The sequence below is a fragment of the Paramormyrops kingsleyae genome, chromosome 19 (genome assembly GCF_048594095.1).
Source record: "Paramormyrops kingsleyae isolate MSU_618 chromosome 19, PKINGS_0.4, whole genome shotgun sequence".
Classification (NCBI taxonomy): Eukaryota; Metazoa; Chordata; class Actinopteri; order Osteoglossiformes; family Mormyridae; genus Paramormyrops; species Paramormyrops kingsleyae.
In genome coordinates this window covers 10931924-10946463 of record NC_132815.1, presented here as the reverse complement: position 1 = coordinate 10946463, position 14540 = coordinate 10931924, and the positions used below count along the sequence as shown (strand labels likewise).

The 14540-nt window shown below is 51.6% G+C and overlaps 1 protein-coding gene across 5 annotated transcripts in view; it reads left to right on the top strand.

The window, feature by feature from the left end:
- Nucleotides 1–14540, top strand: part of wasf1 (WASP family member 1) — a 48012-nt gene that overhangs the window by 7599 nt on the left and 25873 nt on the right. The window lies entirely within an intron of this gene.

Genomic DNA, 14540 nt, shown 5'->3' with positions numbered 1-14540 from the left:
AGGCGCTTTACCCCTATTGCTCCGGGGTCTGTCTGACCCTGCCTTCTCAAAAATGTACGTTACTTTGGGCAAAAGCGTCTGCTGATTAAATAAAATGCAGGATGTTTGGATTTCTGTGTTCCGTCGGGACACCTGACTGGAAAGTCATTAGAGAGGACATGCAGATCAGGTCTGGTTCCGTCATGTCAGAGGTCTCAGTTTCCAGGATGGAGATGAAGGGACGCATCCCTCAGTTCACATGTCCACATGGCCTGGAGGCAGGTAGCTGTAGCAGTAGCTGTACGTCTACCGGCGCTGGGAAGAAACTCCAGATTCCTGGGCGGGATGAGCCTAGCGAGGTGGACGTGGGATTTCCAGTCCGGCCCGGCGGCCGACTCCGTATCCGAGTGCTCGGGTGTTTGGAGTGTGGTTGCTGCATGGGCAATGACACGGGCAGAGAAGTTTGCGTTACTCGATCTGGCTGTGGGTTCAGACCTGTTCGTAAAATATTCAGTGACCCCCTGTGTATCTGGATTACACCGGTGCCTGCCTTTTTTTTTTCATTTTGGCTGAGGGTTCAGGGAAAGCGTAGGGGGGGGGGGGGGGTTGGGGGTGGGGGTGGAGGTCACTCTGCCAAAATGCAGCAACCGGAGGAATGTCCTGGTGGCCGTTCGAAGATGTATGGGGCGTTCTATCTCTGGGCCATGTCGGCATAGTGGGGGTCTTTGTTTTATGGCCCCTCCCTCCTCAGAGGGAGTGGATGAATAATGGGGCCTCTGTGCCTGAGGGGTGGGGGGGTGGGATGTCTCCATGCGGGGGTTCCTGGTGGCCCCAGCACCGGCCTGGGGCTGAGGTGTGCCCCCCACCGTCCCTGCCAGGGCATACGGACAATGTGCCCTCTAACGCTGTGTGATCATGCTGCTGTGACCTCGGGACTCACAAACACCTAGGGGTCAGATGAACATCCAGCTTTTGTGTGTGTCTGTCTAGAGAAGGCATTTTTTGCCATGGTATGTGTGTGTGTGCGTGTGTGTGTACACAGGTACAGCGGCCTACTTGGGAACAGACGTGCACGTTATGCAGTTTCATTAAACTGGGGTACAGCAGGTGGGTTATGCTGGATTTTGTGGCGTTTGCTCAGATATCACGGCCATTATTTTAGCCTCCTGGGCTGCGTCGCATTTCAAAGGCAGCGCGATTAAAATATAAAAGGCTGAGAGAGACAGTGTCCCTTCTGAAAGGTGTAGAACGTCTTGTTTTGCTGGAACCGGTTTTCTCTGTGATCCACTACAGAACCGGATCGGTGACTTGCTATCGTCTGAGAGGGGACGGATATCGCTGCCTGCAGGTCTTTTATTTACTCTCTGTTTTGATTAAATACACTTTCATTTCTAAACATGGAAATCAAACTGCAGTACAGAATAATCTGAACGTCCCCTGCTGGAATTTGCATGAGGAGAAAAATGCCTAAATTCTTTGTGGACCTAAATACGTGTGCATTTAAAAGGAGAGAGAGATAGGTAAGGAGCACAAACTGCTACCACACGACAAGCCACCTCAGCGGTGAGAGCCCAACTGCAGCCGGTGATACCTCAGCACCACATTAGTTAGTTTTTTTCCAGTGGCTGGAGTGCCGATCCTACAACCAACCCCCAAGTTATTACCTGTAAGTTAGAGGACCTCCTTATAGGGCTGGAGGTAGATTAACGTCGTACTCAGGACGAAGCCATTGAAGGTTAAGGGCCCAGCAGAGTAGAATCGTTCCTGACATTCACAGGATTCAAACCGGCAACCTTCCGATTGCCAGCACAGATCCCTAGCCTCAGAGCCTCCTGAAAAAGGAGGCCGGCTTATTTAAATGAGAAGGCTGTACTCCTGTGCACAGGTGTGTTGACAGGTGCCTTAAATGGTTGTTCTGGTTATTGCTCTTGCTATTCTGCTGCATCAGGCTCTAGTTTGGAATCCAGTTGGTAATTCCTTTACATCAAGGTTAATTTCTGTTTAATACTCTTAAAAATATTTTTTTGATGCTGTTAATCTCTCAGTGCAGTCCGAATTTTTTACAACTTGCATTACTTAGTCTCAGGCATCGCCATTACTGGTCATACTGCAGTAAGTATATTAAAAGTATGTACATATTTATAGCCTCTGAAGTAGCTTTTAATTCTATGTTCTTATGTGTAAAAAAAACTGTCATTTTTTTTAAATGTCATTCATTTAAAGGTTGTTCTGGCATAACACTGGTGTAATACTCTGCTGTGATACAGTATATTACAGTACAGTTCAGATACAGGCTAGGACCATCTCTTTTCATAACCTGTGTATCGTGTGATTGGTTGGTATCTTGCGAATTTGAGCGAATCGTTGCCTTTATTCCACGGAATTGCAGTCGTTTGAAATCTGCTTCACGGTGGTTCCTTTGTGATGCTGTTTCTGTGCTCTTTGTGTTTTGCATATCATTTCTGCCCTTTGCCTGGTCACAGCTCTGAAGGAGGTTCCTCATCTCAGTCACATTTTCATAGTCAAATATCGTTTACATGACCACCGCGTGCACCAAGGACACGGTCCAGTCCGGTGTCCCATAGCAGAGTGTTACTTGCAAGGAATATGGGATGCTACTCCATAGAGAGTAATACTCAAAGATAATTAATCTGTATGGAGAGGGTATGTTACTCCACAGAAATATTAATCGGGTGGGATTAAATTTGAATGAACGTATCTGAACGTATCTGACGACAGGGTTGCATCTGAGGTTGAGCAATATGGGGAGTCACCATTCAGCAGCTGGTGGGTGGGGGGGTGGTTTGGCTCCAAGTGTAGAGTCTCTGATTAAAATGTCTGCTATTCAGTTTGATGAAAAAATGTAATGAAATTGCTCAGCATGGAGGCTTGGAGGGTGTTTCCTCCACACCACACCCCCCCCTGCAGAACTCTTTGCCACTGGCCAGTGGTGTGTGGTCGTATTCCTGGTGCTGCCGCTGGGCGTTAGTTTAACGCTCCGTTGCTGTGGAAGCACAGGGTCTTTTCTCTATTACATTTTTTTGTCATCGAGCTGGAAAATCCACAAATAGTTTGTTAAATCTATATTTAAAGCAAAAACTCTGTATGAATGTGCAGGTAGGCAGTGTCGCAGTTTGAGGCACGATGGAGGACATGGAAGCGAGAGTCGGGGCAGCAAAGGAAGGTTTATTACAAGAAGCAGAATGGGTAAACAAGCAGGATCACAGGGGATCAAAAAAAGGGGAAGGCTAAGGAATGGGAAACAGAAGCACAACTTTAATGACGGAACTGGGGTTCACAGGACAGGGAGGCACTTAAATACGAAGGGAACGTAATGAGAGTAAGGCGGAGTACTTCACTTGAGGGCTGGAAAAAGATGTAAGATGGACGAGCAGGAGGTGTGGCTTGTTAGGGCCACGCCCGAGGGCAAACACGAGGATCAGGCAGGGCAGGGCATTCCAGGCGAAATCTAATTTTTTTGTCATAACATCCAAACTTTATACCACAGTGTTATTAATTCTTGGTGACAAAATTCATTGAATGTAATCATGCCACCAATTTGCCAGAATACCATCCACAATGCCACAGTATACTGCCTAAGCGTACATGGAGGTTTAAAGCATGGTATTTGTGAGCAAAAAGGGAAGGATCTTCTCATTTTAAGGCAGGTTTTCTGTGTCTGATCTGATCTGAGATCCGCATGTTGAACAGTGGATGGTGGTGGGTCGGCACAGACGGACTTGCCACCCCCCGTCTCTCAGGGTCGCTTTGATGTATATCCTGGTCCGTAACCCCCACCGTGTGTCTCCCGATTCCCGGGGCGGTGTCTGCGTCACACGGGCGGGCCACGGTACGAGGGGCCGTCCAGCGCTGGTGGAGGGTGAGTAATCCCGCATGGAGGCGGTGAGGTACTCCGCGGCGGGCTGGACGTGGGCAGATGGAGGCCGACTAATGTAGGTTACACCTCAGCGGGTCTGCGCCTCCACCCAGCGGGAGAGACGTGGGGGGGGGGGGTGTCAAAGCAGCTTCTGCCCTTAATTAGGCATTGGCTCTCCGGCACGTCCAGAGCATCACACGGCACGGGCAAGAGACACCCCCCCATGCGGAGGACTGTACGGAGCTGCAGCCTTCGATCTCCATTTAACGGCTTTAACTCTGTCCACGCTCACGGCGTCGCCTGATTGGTCCATTGGTTGGGGAGGGGGGGTCAGATGCCGCAGTGTAGCATCCAGCCGCGTCGCATGCTGCAGGGGTTAATGCGCCTAGCAGGATTTCCTGCGCTCTAGATGGGGTCGTGCATACTGATGAATATCGGCGTTGTTGGAAGGCCGTGGCGTATCCCAGAATGCACTGCGCCGCACCGCCACGTGCGCCCTTTGTCTCCGGGCTCTTGGGGGGGGGGCAGGCGGGGGGACAGTTTGCGCATTGTAAGACGTGCAGCTGTGCCTGACAGCCACACATCTCCCTCCCCCAATGAAAGCGGGAGGGGCCCGGCCGCTCCTGCCCGCGTGAATGAACAGTGAGGTTCCGGGGGCTGGCAGCATCGGCCGGCTCCCGGGGGGCGAGGGACGCGGCACTCCGGGCACACGACGTGCCACTGGCACGCCAGATATGTCTGCTGGCAACAGTGGATCCACCCCAACTGGGAGAGGGTGTTTTCTGGGTAGCATTTATGGGTCACACTCTGAAAAACATACCTTGCCCATAATCATGCTGCAGCTGCTTTCTTCAGGCTTGTTTAGACAAGATAAAGGTACCCCACCCCCCAGCCCGTATTTTGAGGTCCGTTCAAGGTGGGGGGTGTTTAAACGACCCAATGTGACCTCTGGGGGCAGCATTGTGTGCGTTAGTCAGTAGGAGGAGCCAGAGCAGCGGTCCGCGTTGATCTTGTTTTTGTTTCTTTTTCGTCTGCGGGGTGTTTCATCCGTGGGGCCCCGGCCAATCGTGGGAAGGAAAAATAGAGCAAGGGAGAGGAGGAAAGAAGAGGAGGAGGACAGAGAGAGAGAGAGGAGGGAGGCAGCATCTCCTGAGAGATGAGAACACCGCCCCCCCTTGTTGGCTACCCCCCGGATGTCCCGTGTGTTCCCTCATACCGCTCTCCTTTTGGGAGTGCGCCCTTCCACGGCATGGGGTCGCCCCGGCATACGCCAAGTCTCCGGCCCGCTGCGTATGGATCTGCTTCCCTCCACCGGCCTGAGTAATGACCTCTAATGGCCACTGGGGGGGAAAGCGGCGCGAGCGAGTCCCGCATCTGTACCCCTGACGCTGATGGCATGTTCCGGAAGCCCTATCACCCCCTTCTGAAACGGGCCGCGTTATTTGTGAATTTCGGGAGCACATGAAAGGGCCCCGTCCTGCTGTAGTATTGGTGCCATGATGGCACTCCCTGTCAGAGTGAGACATAGCGCCCCCATCTGGCCCCCAGCTGAGGAGCCGCTGGGCTTGCACGCACTGGAGGGGTGTTGTTAGTAGATCCGTGGTCTGAAACTCAGTCAGCATTCCTGGCACCCGCACAAATCCACACGCATCCGGAAGGACCCGCTGCTTACGGGATGGACATCCATTTCCAGGGGACTGGATGTTTTCCTGTGGGCAGCGCTGGATGAAATCATGTGGTGCTCAGAGAAAGAGGTTTAAAAAAAAAAGAAAACACTGTGCCCCCCCCCACATGTTGTGTTGGGGGAGCTGCATCCTTTTTGTCAACCTGAACTGATATATAATAATATGTGTATGTTCATGATGGTGGACTTTTTTTTAATTCAGAGGCCTATTTCCTCACTTTTGTGAGTACCTAGGGGGCGCCCTTGCAGCAAGGCGTTCACAAGGTCCCGTAACCTTCCAAAGCCAGCAACAAAACATCAGCAGGCTTCTGTGGTACCTGCCTCTCCCCTATTAGATGTTCTGTCTTTAAAAACCACGTGTGTCGAAGAAGACGGAACACGTTTATAGCCGACGGTTCATACATGGCATTCATACCTGGCTGAGGGGCGTTGCTGTTGGAGTTTGGTTTGGTGTCACACAGGTTTGTTGCCATTCAGGGGAAGCCAGGGGAAGATCGAAGGTTTTCGGTTCTGTTTCTCCCCTTTTTTGGGGAGGTGTCCATCCACATGTTGCAGAATTATGTTCATGGCGGCCTCGGGAAACACCACTGGAATGGGGAAAGTGGTAAATCAGAAGCGCCTGGCGGCACGGGGAGTTCAAAGCGCTGAAATGAGGGGCGCTGTCAGGAAATCGTGACGGGAGCAGGAGCGAGACACGGAGATGTTGACGTTTCTGGGGCACCTGGTGTTCTGTGAAGTTCTCATCTTGCCTGGGATTTCAGGTGCTGGCGCTGGGTAATAGGAGTGGGGCGGTAGGACCGGCGGATTTCTACTGGCACCACCTCACCGGGGGCGGGGCTACTCCTCTCAGGTGTCCTGGGGAGTGGGGCGGCAGGACCGGCGGATTTCTACTGGCACCGTCTCACCGGGGGCGGGGCTACTCCTCTCAGGTGTCCTAGGGAGCGGGGTGGACGGGAGCCACTCCGGCAGACAGGCCCGAGTTTGACCCGAGAGCTCAGTCGGTCCTTAGAGACACTAGCAGAGAGCTTGAACCCAGTACAGCTATCCGGCCTTGCGGCTCGCTAAGGCTATAGACAAACCATCGGGACCACTGGTGGCCCCGTTAATTTAGCTAACGTGCTGAACGGCCTATAACTGAGAGGTCAAAGGTCGACTGAAGTAACTGACAGGTTGCCGCAGCAGCGACAGGAAGAGGCCTTCTCTAACGACCCATATCGTCACAATGTCTTTATATAATGGTTTTATCGCTCATTCAAGAGTGTAATTAGCATTAGCGCCTTGGCGTGGCTGCCGGGAATGAGTCGCAGGCACAGGCGATAATGTAGGCTGTCCTCCGACGCGCTGACGTGTGCCTACCGTGCCCACTTGTCATCTGCCATGTGTGTGTGTGTGTGTTCGTCCACGAGAGCTCTGATTGGTCAAACCAGACTTCCTGCCACTGGACAGGAATGGACTTATTTATGTTTATTTTTGCAGTGCTCAAACTGCCATAGCTTAAATTTGTAAAAACCCATTGATTGCTTTTGCATTTTGTGGCGGAACTGAGAATGTTGAACTGACGTCGATGGGAGGGAGATTTAGGAATCCGAGCTGTGAGATAGACACATACCGTCCCACTTGGGTCAGTGACCCACCATGAATGGAGGTGGGTTATTGAATATTTCAAAGGTGAGCAGAGATGAGATGGAGAAGTAGGGCCATGAGTATGTGGGGGCCAGATGAAGCCAGTGATAGGATGGGGGGGGGACAGGCTGTGAGGAAGGCTGTTTCTCCATCCCCCATACTCCCTGGATTCTCTACTTGCGAGCTTACGGCCCCCACCAAAGTCACATCTGCCAGTTCCAAGGACAAGCCCCCCCGTCTTTGACGCCAGGTACTGTCAGCACCCAAATGTCCACTGCGATCCGCACTGAAATGCCACAACAGCCGGTGACACTAATGAGGCTGTTTTTAAATTAGCCCCCACACATTTGTGCTTTTACACGAGTAAACATAGCATCTCTCACAATAAAGACCTTAGAAGGCGTCTTTCATGCGATCGCTTTGTAGATCTATAGCTAAGGCTTTTCTTTGACAGCCCCAGACTAGCTGTCCTGGCTTTCTTACATGTACACTAACATAAGGGGTAGTAGGCATTTGTTTGTGGGGCTCTGGGAATTGGGGGACTCGGACGCAGCAGCCAAGCGATCCCACAGCCTTCGGGGAAACGTTCATGGAAAAGCCAGGCTTGGCATCTCGCGGCTGCGGCTGGGCGGCGCCGGCGATGTCCGAATCCCCCCTCAGGGAGCCCCCGTGCCTCGCCGTCCTCTCCAGCTCCCACGGCGCCATCTGGTTCCTTTTCAGCCTCCCGCTCTGATCATGTGAGCGGGGGACCCAAGCTGGCTGCGGACTCCTCGTCCTGCCTTTAATTATGGCGTTCTTTACTCCTCATGTTGTTTTTAAATCTCAGAACCGGCACCAGGGCTCTGGGACTGAGGACCCCGGCAGGTCCTGGCCCGGTTCAGGGATCTGACGCCACGGCTTGATGCCATTGTTAGCATGTTAGCGGCCCAGATTGTGCCGTCATGTGACCACATCTGCGTCCAGCACCGGGCTTTGCCATTGGCAACGACTCCGCACAAAAACAGATCCTCTTATACTGCCCCCTGGTGGTATTGTAGCTACTGCTCAGCTTGTAATGGGAACGTGGTTTTATTTTGTCCCCGGCATTGGGAGTTTTGGGATGCGGTTGAGATCATGGTTATGGGTGAGGGGTGTTTTCTCAGCGCATCTATATTCTGGCGTTTCTGTGGAAACGAGAGAGGAGCCCACGGGCTGTGTGGGCAGCCCGCCGCCTGCTAAGGCGTGTCGCTTGCGTGTGGTCACGTGTTCCAGGCATGTGCCACCAGTGCTCCTCATTATGGGACTGGCGACTCGGAGTGGGAGTGAGTGGGCTCGCGTTCCTATGCCCCGCCCTCTGCCCCCCTACGTCACGATTTTGGGGGCCGACAGACTTGGCTGTGGCGTCACTGCCTCCCCGCCGCTTAATTAGATGGCCGTGTTCTGGGCGCTGCTTCAGTGCGGTCCGCGGGAGCGGAACATTGACGTCGGATCAGAGGGAATTAGCGAAGATTAATGTCCGCCCGAGTGCCTCTATGGAGAGCCGACTCCTTGAGGAGCCTTTGGTGTACCTCCATCCTGACTCACCCAAGCAGGCTAAGGGTTAAAGGTCGTCATCTGTGGGAATCCAGCAAGCCTGGTTAGCCTGCCTGTTTGTTTGTCCTTACTTTGTCACCTCAGGGTTTGGTGGTTACAGTCCCACCCAAAACTCAGTGTGTGTGTTTGCGTTCGCTAAGCTTTTCTGGGAGATGGAAGGATACACTGACGGAGACTTTCAGGTCTATAATAGTATGTAGGAAATGGTGTCGCTCAGTGAGTTTAGGCTGGGCCTTTTGCCCAGACCTCCTCACGGTCTTCTGTCCCTCTATAACCCTAACACAGGCTCCTTACGGCAGGGTTGTAAATGAGAATTTCTTCTCCGCTTAAATTATCCCGTTAAACAGCGATTAAATTAAATGCATCCTGCTGGATACTGTACTGCTGAAATTCATATTTAATACCTCACTCAAGATACAATGAAAATTCTCTCCCAGGGCTGTAATATACGACAAGCTGGTCACAAGCCTGGTACCTATTACTGTGTGATCTGCTGGCTTCGAAACTGATACAATCACCAACATTTGATAATAAAGGAATCGTTTTAGAGTTTGATGCCTGCTTTTGAAGTGCTTAAACACACAGCGCTTCCTTAGCAGATAATGCTAACAAGTCTTATCTCCACTGCTCCTTGACCTTGACCCAAACAGTGTGCAGTGATGGCCAGCTTCTCTGACATACACAGATGAAACACATTCACACTGTCTTTGACTCAACGTTTTTAGCACAGTTAGCTTCCTTGACTCATTGTCTTTGGCTCAGTGATTTTAAGAGTTAGCTTCTTTGACTCAGTGCTTTTAGCGTAGTTAGCATCTTTGACTCAGTGTTTTAGCACAGTTAGCTTCTTTGACTTTTTTAGCACTGTTAGCTACTTTCAGTGTTTTTAGCGCAGTTAGCTTCTTTTTATTCAGTATTTTTAGCACAGTTACCTTCTTTGATTCAGTATTTTTAGCACAGTTACCTTCTTTGATTCAGTGTTTTTAGCACAGTTAGTTTCTTTTACACTTGCTTCCTGAGGCTGTCACAGTGCCTAGCCTTCATGGGTCTCTGGTTTGTTTGCACCCTTTTCCCTCATCACAGTGATTATGACCTTGAACAGGACTCAGTGTGCGAAGAATAGCACTTACAGGGCTGGGAGAGCAGATTAGTATAACCGCAGGCTCCATCACTTGTACAGACATCCATCTTCTGCTTGCCTTCCATTCCTGAACACTGCTATGCTCATCTGAGATCTAGTGAGTTCAGACTGCACCAAGAATATCACAGGTCCTTTGTCCCGCCCCCACATTTGATCTCTCCTCATTGGCTGTCCACCGGGTGTCTTTATGGTAGCAGGTGTCCATGTGGTTTATGGGCCCTCTTGATTGGTGCTTTTCCAACACTGTAGCTATGTAGGGGGCGAATCCAGGTAAATGGCTTGCTTTGCCATCCGTCAAACCTTACCCGGCATCAGAGGTGGCAGTGTGGTCTTTATTTAATTTCCCCAGTTCCAGCGGTATCGCGTGTCTGCACATTCTGTCCCGCTCCCAGCTCGGCGTGGAGGTCTGAGGCATCTATATGACCGTGCGGAGTATCATGGACAGCGGGGAGCCGGTTCTGGGGGGAGGGGGGAGGGGGGACAGCTTGTGAGCAGAATCTTTTGAAGGTTCTAGCTGCTGTTCTGCCCTTGAAAGGGGGATTTCTTCAGCCAGATGAGTGAGTAAAGTCATAAACTAAGTAAGTTCCCATGGATGAAAGTGTGCTGTAAGTGGATTATGGAAGGAATAATATAATAGCAAAGGTTAAAGGGGCAGCCAGTGGTCTGTCGGTGACCACAAGGCCCAGCGTCAAATCGATTTCCACCTAACGATCAGTGTACAGGCTGCTCCCACCATTTTGGTTTTTCTCTATTCCTGGTTGAACACGTTTTGCCAGAGTGTGTGACAGAATGGCGGCTTTCCCTTTGATCTGACCGGCACAGGGATGAATCATCACTCCAATGCAGGAGCTGTGGCCAAAATGTGGCTGGGGCCAGTGACTGCACATTCCGACTGCGCTACATCCCAGCCAGTGACCGCAGACTCCGACAGCGTTACATCCCAGCCAGTGACCACACACCCCAACAGCGTTACATCCCAGCCAGTGACCGCAGACTCCGACAGTGTTACATCCCAGCCAGTGACCGCACACCCCAACAGCGTTACATCCCAGCCAGTGACCGCAGACTCCGACAGCGTTACATCCCAGCCGGTGACTGCACACCCCAACAGCGCTACATCCCAGCCAGTGACCGCACACCCCAACAGCGTTACATCCCAGCCAGTGACCGCAGACTCCGACAGCGTTACATCCCAGCCGGTGACTGCACACCCCAACAGCGCTACATCCCAGCCAGTGACCGCAGACTCCGACAGCGTTACATCCCAGCCAGTGACCACACACCCCAACAGCGTTACATCCCAGCCAGTGACCGCACACCCCAACAGCGTTACATCCCAGCCAGTGACCGCAGACTCCGACAGTGTTACATCCCAGCCAGTGACCACACACCCCGACAGCGTTACATCCCAGCCAGTGACCACACACCCCAACAGCGTTACATCCCAGCCAGTGACCGCACACCCCGACAGCGTTACATCCCAGCCAGTGACCGCACACCCCAACAGCGTTACATCCCAGCCAGTGACCGCAGACTCCGACAGCGCTACATCCCAGCCAGTGACCGCACACTCCGACAGCGTTACATCCCAGCCAGTGACCACACACTCTGACACTGTTACATCCCAGCCAGTGACCGCACACTCCGACAGCGTTACATCCCAGCCAGTGACCGCACACTCTGACACTGTTACATCCCAGCCAGTGACCGCACACTCTGACACTGTTACATCCCAGCCAGTGACCGCACACTCTGACACTGTTACATCCCAGCCAGTGACCGCACACTCTGACACTGTTACATCCCAGCCAGTGACCTCACACTCTGGCACTGTTACATCCCAGTCAGTGACCGCACACTCTGACACTGTTACATCCCAGCCAGTGACCGCACACTCTGACACTGTTACATCCCAGCCAGTGACCGCACACTCTGACACTGTTACATCCCAGCCAGTGACCGCAGACTCCGACAGCGTTACATCCCAGCCAGTGACCGCACACTCTGACACTGTTACATCCCAGCCGGTGACCGCACACTCTGACACTGTTACATCCCAGCCAGTGACCGCACACTCTGACACTGTTACATCCCAGCCGGTGACCGCACACTCTGACACTGTTACATCCCAGCCGGTGACCGCACACTCTGACACTGTTACATCCCAGCCAGTGACCGCACACTCTGACACTGTTACATCCCAGCCAGTGACCGCACACTCTGACACTGTTACATCCCAGCCAGTGACCGCACACTCTGACACTGTTACATCCCAGCCAGTGACCGCAGACTCCGACAGCGTTACATCCCAGCCAGTGACCGCACACTCTGACACTGTTACATCCCAGCCGGTGACCGCACACTCTGACACTGTCACATCCCAGCCGGTGACCGCACACCCCGACACTGTTACATCCCAGCCAGTGACCGCACACTCTGACACTCTTACATCCCAGCCAGTGACCGCACACTCTGACACTCTTACATCCCAGCCAGTGACCTCACACTCTGACACTCTTACATCCCAGCCAGTGACCTCACATTCTGGGAACCTTTAGTTATAGTGAATGCGTGGTGATTATGTTATGTGACACGGGGAGGGTCTAAATTGGCTGCCAAGTCTATTCCACTCTTTGTGCTAATATGCCCTGCTGTCGTTCGGAGATATGAGGGGGGTTGAATTATTGAGGTGCCTGTTTGGATCTGGATGTAGAGAAAACCACCATATACAGATTTACACAGTTAAGGGATAGCGGTGGGCTTTCTGGGCTAAATAAATGTCTGGCAGAGCAGACTGGCGTGGAATGGAAGTGAGAAAGCCGTGGAAGCGGTTGCAATAAAAAGCCTTCGGCAGACAGATAAGCGATGTAACCACGTTCAAAAAGAAAATGTACGCTAGGGTTCAGTGACTGTCCTGCAGCCTCTGTGAGCGAATTTAAGCACAGGCAGCAGTGTAACAAAGAGGTCTCCCCACTCCGGCCTGCGGCTTGGCAGGAGCTGTGTATGTATGCGTCTGTCTGTCGGCCGTGTGCAAGAGGTCACTGAGGACCGCCCTGAATCAAGAGGCGGCCAATCAGAAGGGAGAAGGTCAGTGTGTCTCCAGAGGTCAGGCTGCAGAGGGCATCCCCTCAGGGGTGGGTGTAGGACTGCTGTGGGGTGAACATCGATGCTGTGTTCTGGGGTAAATTGAAATTGGCTTTTGAAAAATTGAGGAGAGGGACATTTATTGCAGTGAGCTATCCAGAGAACAGACAGCATGGCCGCCCCCGTCGGAAGCCCGTTTGATGTGACGGGACTGATTTGCATGCAGTCTGGCCCAATTTGTCCATCCTGATGAGCTAGAAATTTTGCTCGGGGGGGGGGTTGCTCAGGTCTGCTTGGGCTTCCTGCTCTTGCGACCGCCTCGTCCACCTGCACTGTGCTCCATCACCAACACGTGACCTCAAAGCTCCACTCAGTATAAAAAGAGAGAGTAAGGTGGGATTTACACCTCGTTTGAGTGGAACTGCATCCCTGTTTCAGTCCCGTCTTTCTCCTGCATTTTGGAAACAGTGTGAGCTGCTGCAGATGTTATTGACTGTCTCCCCCATCTTTCCTATGTGTTCTACGGAACTGTTTTCCTGATTATTTTACAGATAGGAGACACAAAAGCAGCTGGGTGTTTCTTTTAAATCATCAGAATCTGCTTCTACGCAACTCAGATCCCCCCACCCTCCCCTTCCCTGCCTCGACACCCTTATTTACTGCTCTTCACTCCTGTCTCCAGCAGGTGAAAATATGACTGGATCTAAGAATACAGCTGGGTTTTAAAAAAAAAATGTGTTCCAGTGTAGCAATTTTTTTGTTATGCTGCATTAGTTAGCTGGGAGAGGACAGGCGCTGCCCCCCCATGGAGTGTCTGGCTGCCCTGGCCAGCCCCCCTGCTTGGTTGCTCTGTGGTTGGACACTGAAGCTCCACAGTACAGACCCCTGTGGTATCTTTTCCAGACACACACCTCAAAATAGGTCAAGTGGCCCCTCAGACTAAGCTGTTTCCATCAATCAGGGTCCTGTCAATGGTGTCCTTCGTCTGCCTGATTGAAATTGACAGTTTCTGCAGACAATACAGTGTGTAATGTGTGTGTCTTAAGCAGTCAAAGAGTGTTTAAGGCTATTTATCTGAATAATAAGTGTGCTCAAAAAAACACAACATATGCAAATTAGGAGTAACAATAAAAACAAACAGGAATTTCTTCTGTTCTCCAAAAAGTCACTGATAACTTGTTGGATGGCTAGAAGATCACCGCATGCTGCCCAAACCTTTCCTCAACTATTCTTTGTATTTGTTAAATTTCACAGCCAGCTCACTTAATTGAATTAGCTTAAAAAGTCAATGACAAATTGATAAGCCATACACAGTGCACTAGTGGTTGAGTCAAAAATGCATGAATATATTGGATGGTGGCTGCAAATGCTGGGCTGAGTTTAGAAGAGGTTTTGAAGTGGCCATGCCGACACACTTTGACAGACGTGATATTATACCATGAAGGCCATTTAAACATTTTCTTTGGCCGCCTAAGAGTTTTGCACAGTACATTACTGACTTGCTCTAGGTCGTCTTCCAGTGACCAGACCTGTTTTACTAGCCGGTGCCGCATCTATCTAGATTTAAATCTGGGTGCACAAAT